The sequence below is a fragment of the Melospiza georgiana genome, chromosome 1 (assembly GCF_028018845.1).
Source record: "Melospiza georgiana isolate bMelGeo1 chromosome 1, bMelGeo1.pri, whole genome shotgun sequence".
Taxonomy (NCBI): domain Eukaryota; kingdom Metazoa; phylum Chordata; class Aves; order Passeriformes; family Passerellidae; genus Melospiza; species Melospiza georgiana.
Window position 1 is genome coordinate 135,586,058 of NC_080430.1, and position 7,085 is coordinate 135,593,142.

The window sequence follows — 7,085 nt, forward strand, 5'->3', positions numbered from 1 at the left end:
CCACTAACATTCAGAGGGATTGAGTCTGGGACACTCTGTCCCTGGAATGCTTCTGTGTAAGAGAGTCCAACAAAACATGTCTGTAAAAGCATTTCCCTCTGCTGCTCGCAGGACAAGATCCAAGTGTGCTGGGAGCTGGGAAGCAGGACCTGACTGCCCAGGATCAGCCTGCCTTGTGCAAACCTGCCCAGCTCTGGGGCTGAGGAACCCAGGGCTGCAGGGACTGCCTCAGCTCTTGGGTCCTGCTGATGTATAAGGTGGCTTAGACCAATGGCTAATTTTTGGTACCTATCTCAAAAGACATCTGTTTCTCCTTCCCTTCTCTCCTCCACACACACTCTAAAGCACTTCTGAAGATCATTTCCTTAAAATCCTATGATTTAGATCCAAGTTCCCTGAGTAGAACAAAGCTCATCCATGCAACACTGGCAAAACAAAACCCATTTGATTACAAATGTTTACACATTACATTTACACATTACATGTGATTCATAAATTTGTGTTGTTAAACGTGGGTCAATGGCCAATTTAAAACAATCGACCCTCCCCAAACTTCCTGAAAGGTTTGCTTTCCTTGTAAAGTATGGCGGGTTTAGCAACCTTGAATATATTATAATTCTATGTCTTCCTTCCCAGCTTTTTTGATGCAACTTACTTTCCTAATTGATCAAATAGTGAACAAGGCCTGATGAGTACTAAAAAGTAAAAGATGCCAAACTCTCTTTAAAGATTAAATGCTTTTCTCATCCCAATGGCACTTTCCCTAACCACAGGAACACTGTGGGAACACTGGTATAAACTTAAACATTAACTCTTGTCAAGTGTCCAAGCATGACTGCAGTCTCCCTTTTGACTTTTTGGCCTCCTCCTCCTCACACACACAAGTGACTCCTGTTACTTGTCACATCATCCCTCTAGGAATAAAAAACATCATCCTGTTTTGCAGGGATAAATTTCATGCATCCAATACACCATTCATATATCTTCCTTCAGATTCCTGATGAGCTTCACCTGTTACCTTCTGTGTGACAGAAAGGAGGAAAAAGTCACCCTCTCCACCCCAAAATACAGGCCAATAGGCCAATACTTCCAGAACCTCCTGTGTCCATTTCTGTTCTTGATGGCTACATAAAATATCAGCAGAAACCCTTCCCATGATGGCAGCTGTTTGGAGTGTTCATCATGATAGTAACATGCTAAAATCTGGACATATTTCTGTATTAATAGTCCTTTTCTAGCATAGCTGATTTAAAATGATTGTATGCTTCTTATGCTTGATGTATGATTTTTATTTTTTTTTTCAGATTTTTAAATGCGAGCTCTGGCTGGGAACTGAAATGCCCAACTGTTTCAGTCAGCACAGCTCAAAGGGTGTGGGAATTCAAAATTAACCTTTGTTACCCAGGTGATGTTAATGTGGAGCTATGCAAGCAGTGATCAAACCCAGGGGCAATCACTTTTCCTGAAATGAAGTCTCCCTGGTAAGGAGGATACAGTTATTTTCCTGTAAAAAAGAATACATCAAGTAATTGGTAGCTATGGGTAACTTGTGTACATGGTATCAAACCTGAACTCGGATGTCTAGTACAGAGGGCCTGCTAGCTACAGGAAATTTGATCATTTAAACTGGCAGTGCTACTGAAGCCTAGTAGTACTTTTACAATCTACGGCTTTCATGAGAGCACTAAGGTAAAGTTTAAATTATATTCTTAAGTAACACAATGTTTTGCATATTTTCCTCTTATCTGTTGTGCTACCAAAAGTTTATTTCCAATTTCTAAAAATTTGTAACCGGAGCTGTGTAGGGAAGTATTTCTTCCATAAATAAGTGACTGCTGATTAAACCATTATGAAAGAAGAACAATTAGAAGAAACAGTTCAAAATTCAGTACTTTGAGACATGTCACATTAGCAGAACTTTTACCCAGACCCTCAAATAAGTCCTCAAATAGGTATGGCCCGAGAATCAAAGGGAAAGAGATTCAGTTTCCATAACCAAGATGTGCAACTTCACTGTAATTAATTTATATAATCTGAAAGTAGAAATTTTTGGACAGAATTTTTTCAACAGCTTCTGCCTGTCCTTCTCCACCAAGACAACAGTAATATTTCTAGCAGCTTGGACAGTGCACTGATTTCATTCAGTGCCATCACATTGTTGGAGCAGTTACTGATTTCTTTATTCAGGACTATGTCCTTAAATAAACAAGATTCACTGAGTCGTGACTGATGCTAGTTCTCAGCAAAGTTTTCATGCTATTAAGAAAATTAGTGGGATATAGGACATAATCTCCTGTACAGATCTCCCTGTATAATAGCTTAAGAATAATTTTTTTGTCAAATGTTTAAAGAATGCTTTTACATTCCAGGCAATGATGAAAACTATTCAAAGATTTGCCAGTGTCTGTTGTCTAATTCTTTACCTCATTTATAGCTTCTGCTATTTTTTTCCTACTGAATCTGGTCAATAGTCCTGTCCTACTCTTGTCACTATCACTTCATCCTCATGCCACCGTGTTCCCTTTCTGGGACCATCACCGTTGCTTCTGCCTTGAACTGGTGTGCCAAGAAGCTTCAGCTGAGAAGCTTGCACGTTCAAGAATGCTTCAATAGCTCTTCTCCACCATTTTGAAGGTGCACCAATCCAAGTGAGAGACAGCAAAAGCTACTAACTGAGAGAGCTTATTGGGGACAACCATCAGACCTGTAATAAGGTGATTTCTTACAGAGGTGGACATTTTCAGTCATAAAATCCTGTACTATAATGGATGAAAAATATTTATGGTGAATAATCTAGCATTCAAAGTGGCTTTCTGAGACCAGAAAGTTTTAATTTATGTAGTAATTAAAAAGCTGAGGTTCTTTGCATTGTTTTAACATGGTTGGGTGTTGTGATGATAAAACTTTATGGCAGCGAAATTACCAGTACAGGCATTTTAGTAACTCTTGAGTATGAAGTCTGAAGAGCAAAGCATAAAAGCTTTCTGATGCTAAAGAAGGTCCTTGGTGTCTTGGTTCCACAGAGTGGGACAAGCAGAAGGAGGTATTGGTTTCTGGAATCAGTGTGCCTCAGAGGCCACAGCAGGCTGAATGACACAGCTGCCAGCACTTGCCTCTGCCTCGTGTCAGCAAGTGAGCTCTGCTACACAGCTTCAGAACCTATTTTCATTCAGGTCTTCCTTTTTCTTAGGCACTCTCTCAATAAATGGAGGCAAATTTTCCTCTCAGGGAAACACAATGCCTTGAGAGTCCAGACAGCCATAATGGCCCTAAATCCTTTGGAGCTTCATGTTTACCTCACAGCTGGATATGCAAAGAGCAAGAGAAAGGACCTTGGAGACCAATGCCTGAGAAGTTAAGTTAATTACATACAGGTAATTCTTAAAAGGTCGTTTCTTACTTAAGCCACTGCCAAAAGTCATACACAAAAGTGAAGGAAGTGGCAAGTAGATAGTAGTTGAAAACTAAAGCTGAAATCAAACACAGTTCTTCCATAAATTACTGTAGGGCTGGTTTGGTAGGGCAGGATTTTCTCTTCCCATTCTTCAGGGGTCTACATTTCATGAAAGATTGCTTCCTTCTTAAGGAGGTAATTCAACTTTGCCAAATGATTCAAGAAGGCTTGGCCAGGGAAGTGCTTATGTACCTCCATAGGAACTTACGGACTTGTGCAAAACTGCTTCCAGAGGGACTGAGATGCCTCTGTTTAAGAGTATTTAGCAATTCTCATCTTTTAATTTAAGAAATATTAGTAAATCAATAAGATCTCAGAGATGAATTATTGCTGCCTTCAGCAGCTTCTGTTGGAAGCTGAGGAAAATAATTTAAAAAGTCAACTGCTATGAAAGATGTTGGAACATGCTGGCCATCAGATTTACACCTCATTTCATGGTCTTTTGTTTTGGTGAATTTTGTCTACCTCCACAAAATTTCTCAATAATGAAAGCGTCACCAATGAACCAGGCAAAGTCAAACCAGCTAAGAAAACGGATAAACTCCCAATATTTTCTAGTTTCATTCAGAAAATTAGTGACATTAAGAATAAGATTTAAAATTAAAATCTAGCACATTTTAATTATGTGTGTATTAGAAATCAATGTGCATGTAGAAAGCACATGTAAAAGTCATGAGCAATCTCTTATTTTCTCTAAGTACATTCTGGGCAATTTTCTCCTGCCTGTAAAACTTAAAAAAATCCAAACATATACATTTATATTAATAGCTATTGGAACATGAAATCAGATGAGCAAGCAGTTTTCAACGTGACCAAAAATGTGTAGCTCAGACTTCAAAACACTACTACTGAGTATGAGCATCAACAGGTCTCAAAGGGAGTATTCATAACAGTTTGTACTGTTGGACATTTCCCAATGAGGAAAGCAAACAAAACAAGATTATGCAGTATGAGGAAACAGCATAAAATAAAATACTCTCAGAAATTATAATACTAAAAACTCAAACAACAGCAACAAAAAATCCACTTTGATCTCATCTGAAGCAAACATTTCTCACTCAATAGGAAACAAGCATATTTCTTTTTGGATTTCAAATTCTATGTTTATAAAAACATTTAATGAATTATTGCTTCACATGCATTACTAGGGTCACGGACTGCCTTTCCCACAGAAGGGACTTGCTCCACCCCCAGCACTACATTCCCACCCCAAAACAAATCACAGAGGAGATTTGAGAGAAAAGCTATGTAGCCCAAATCTAAGGAAAGTATTAAAAATAGAAGCTAGCAGCTTACCAGAGGGTAGGTGACATGCTTGCTTCCTTTAGCAGAAGGGCTGGTGGAATAGAACAGCGCCTCTCTAGGGCTGCTGCTCTAAATAAACACCTCTGTTTAACCAGGATAGCTAAGTTAATACCCATATGAATAGCCACTTCTCTCACTCACTGCATTACCTGCTATTTTTATTACAGTAGCATGAATATTAAAATCAATGAGAGCTTTCAAGAAAGATCTCAGACTCTCCTGGAATGTGGTTTCCCCAAACAGCCTCAGCTGAGGTCATTAGCAGGCAGAAGCAGGCAACTGCTGCTCTCTATTCCTAAGAAAGTTGTGATAGAAGTAAAAAAAAGGAAAGTTGGGGTGGAAAAATCCTTCATCCATATGTCACTGAAACCATGAATAACTAATGCAGATTAATTCCTTCTTGCCGATTTAGAAAGCCTCAGTGGAATTTTTACTAACACTACACAAAAATGTTTATTCTGGTGGCATAACTTGCTAAATCAGAAAGTCTTTCAGAGGAATAGACTAGCAAAGAGTTGTAAACTGAAATTAATAGACATTATTCAATTTCAAACTACTAAATGTTTTTCTGGGTTTTTTTTTCCAAATTTTCTCCTAAGTTTAATCTATGCTTTGTTAGATATTAATCAAACTCGATTATTTTTCTTATTTTCAGAATTATAGATCTGTGTCTTTTATAGTAATTTATAACTATAAATTACTATAAAACATGATGCATGAGACACAAAACAGGCTGATCTGGCGTTAAGATCTTACTTTAATTAAATAAGCTTTAAAAAAAAAAACCCTAGGATAAGAATAAGCAAAGAAAGAAAGAAATTATTTACCCAGTGTATTCAGTTAGTCTTCTGAAGTAATAGGTTGTCCTGTGATGTCCTGTAGCAAAGCCAGTATGGTATACAGCATACAAGTAAACATCCAGAAAATAAAACTCTGCTTTTTTGGCAGAGTGAAAAGTTAATAAATGCAAGATTTAACCGGGATTTTTGTTTTCCGTGAAGAATGATGTACTCATGTGCCAAAGGGCATCTGGAAGGAGCTGATCCAGCAGGTCAAGAGTCTTGTCACTAGAGCTGAAGCACCAGATAACAGCACTTCCTCAGACTGGACCACTAATCACACAGAAAAGTAAAACATTTGAATCCAAGCACAGATATTCCTCCAACACACCTGAGCAGCCCAACTAGAAAACAAGCAGGAGCATAGAATCTTGTTGTACATTCCATCCTGTAACCCATGGTGACCAAAAGGAATAATAAACACAATACAAATCTTTCTTTTTAAAGCCAGCGCTCCTCCTGCTTCTTCATTTTAAAGTAACATCTTGTATAAACATGCTTTTTATGGTGGACTGAGACAGTTATACAGTTAATGTTTACACAGAAATGGCTGTGTTTCTTTTAAACCCTATTCAAAGCAGGTGTAGGACAAATTCTTTGAATAAACAGTTTTCAAGTTGTTTTATCTACGAAGGATGAGAGCTCTCTAAGTCTGCCTGCCTGAAAAGATTGCACAATTCCAGCTGCCTGCAAGTTTGTGGTTACGTACATTATAATGTAGCAATTTTGGCAATGGGCTTGTTTTGCAGGGATGTTTTTCCTTGTTGGACAAACAGAGGCTGAGCCCCATGTTCCTTAATCAGGGCCTCTGTCATCTTAAATTCTTTTCCTTCTGCCAGGGCAATTGTTCACAAACTAAAACCTAAAGCCCAGAATGTATATTTTCAAGAATGTGTAATTATTTTCACTCTGAAATTTGAACTTGAGTTTGTCCTGTTTCTGATGTGGGGCACCAAACTGTTTTTCTGATTGTGTGTTATGTTGAGGGGCTTTGCTATCAGACCACCTTTATACTGTCCATTTATCCTGCTCCTGAGCCAGCCTCAGCCCTTTGTTTCAAGTCTGTAGAAGCTGTATGTTCAAACATGAAACAGAGTCTTTTCTTCAATAATGTCTCCCATATTTCTATTGGCCTGACCCTCATGGTTACACACTACTGGACACTTGCCATAGATTTACAGGAACAGCACATAAATCAACATTGAGCAATCATAAAGCATGCATTGTGCACAAAAAGGATTTTTCCTGAACATTTATTCTGTAAACACAAAATCTAGTTCCTTTGCCAAGGAAGATTAAATGTAAATCTTGCATTTTAATGTAAAGAAGTGAATGTGAATGCCTTTGTAACAAGTTTTTCTTACTCATTTTTACAGTATTTCAGGACTTGATAAGAATGTTTGCAGTGAAGCTTCTCCTGTACTAACTTACTGTTCACAGTAATTCTTCTGTGTGTCTCAGTTACATATAAACACACATTTCCTGAT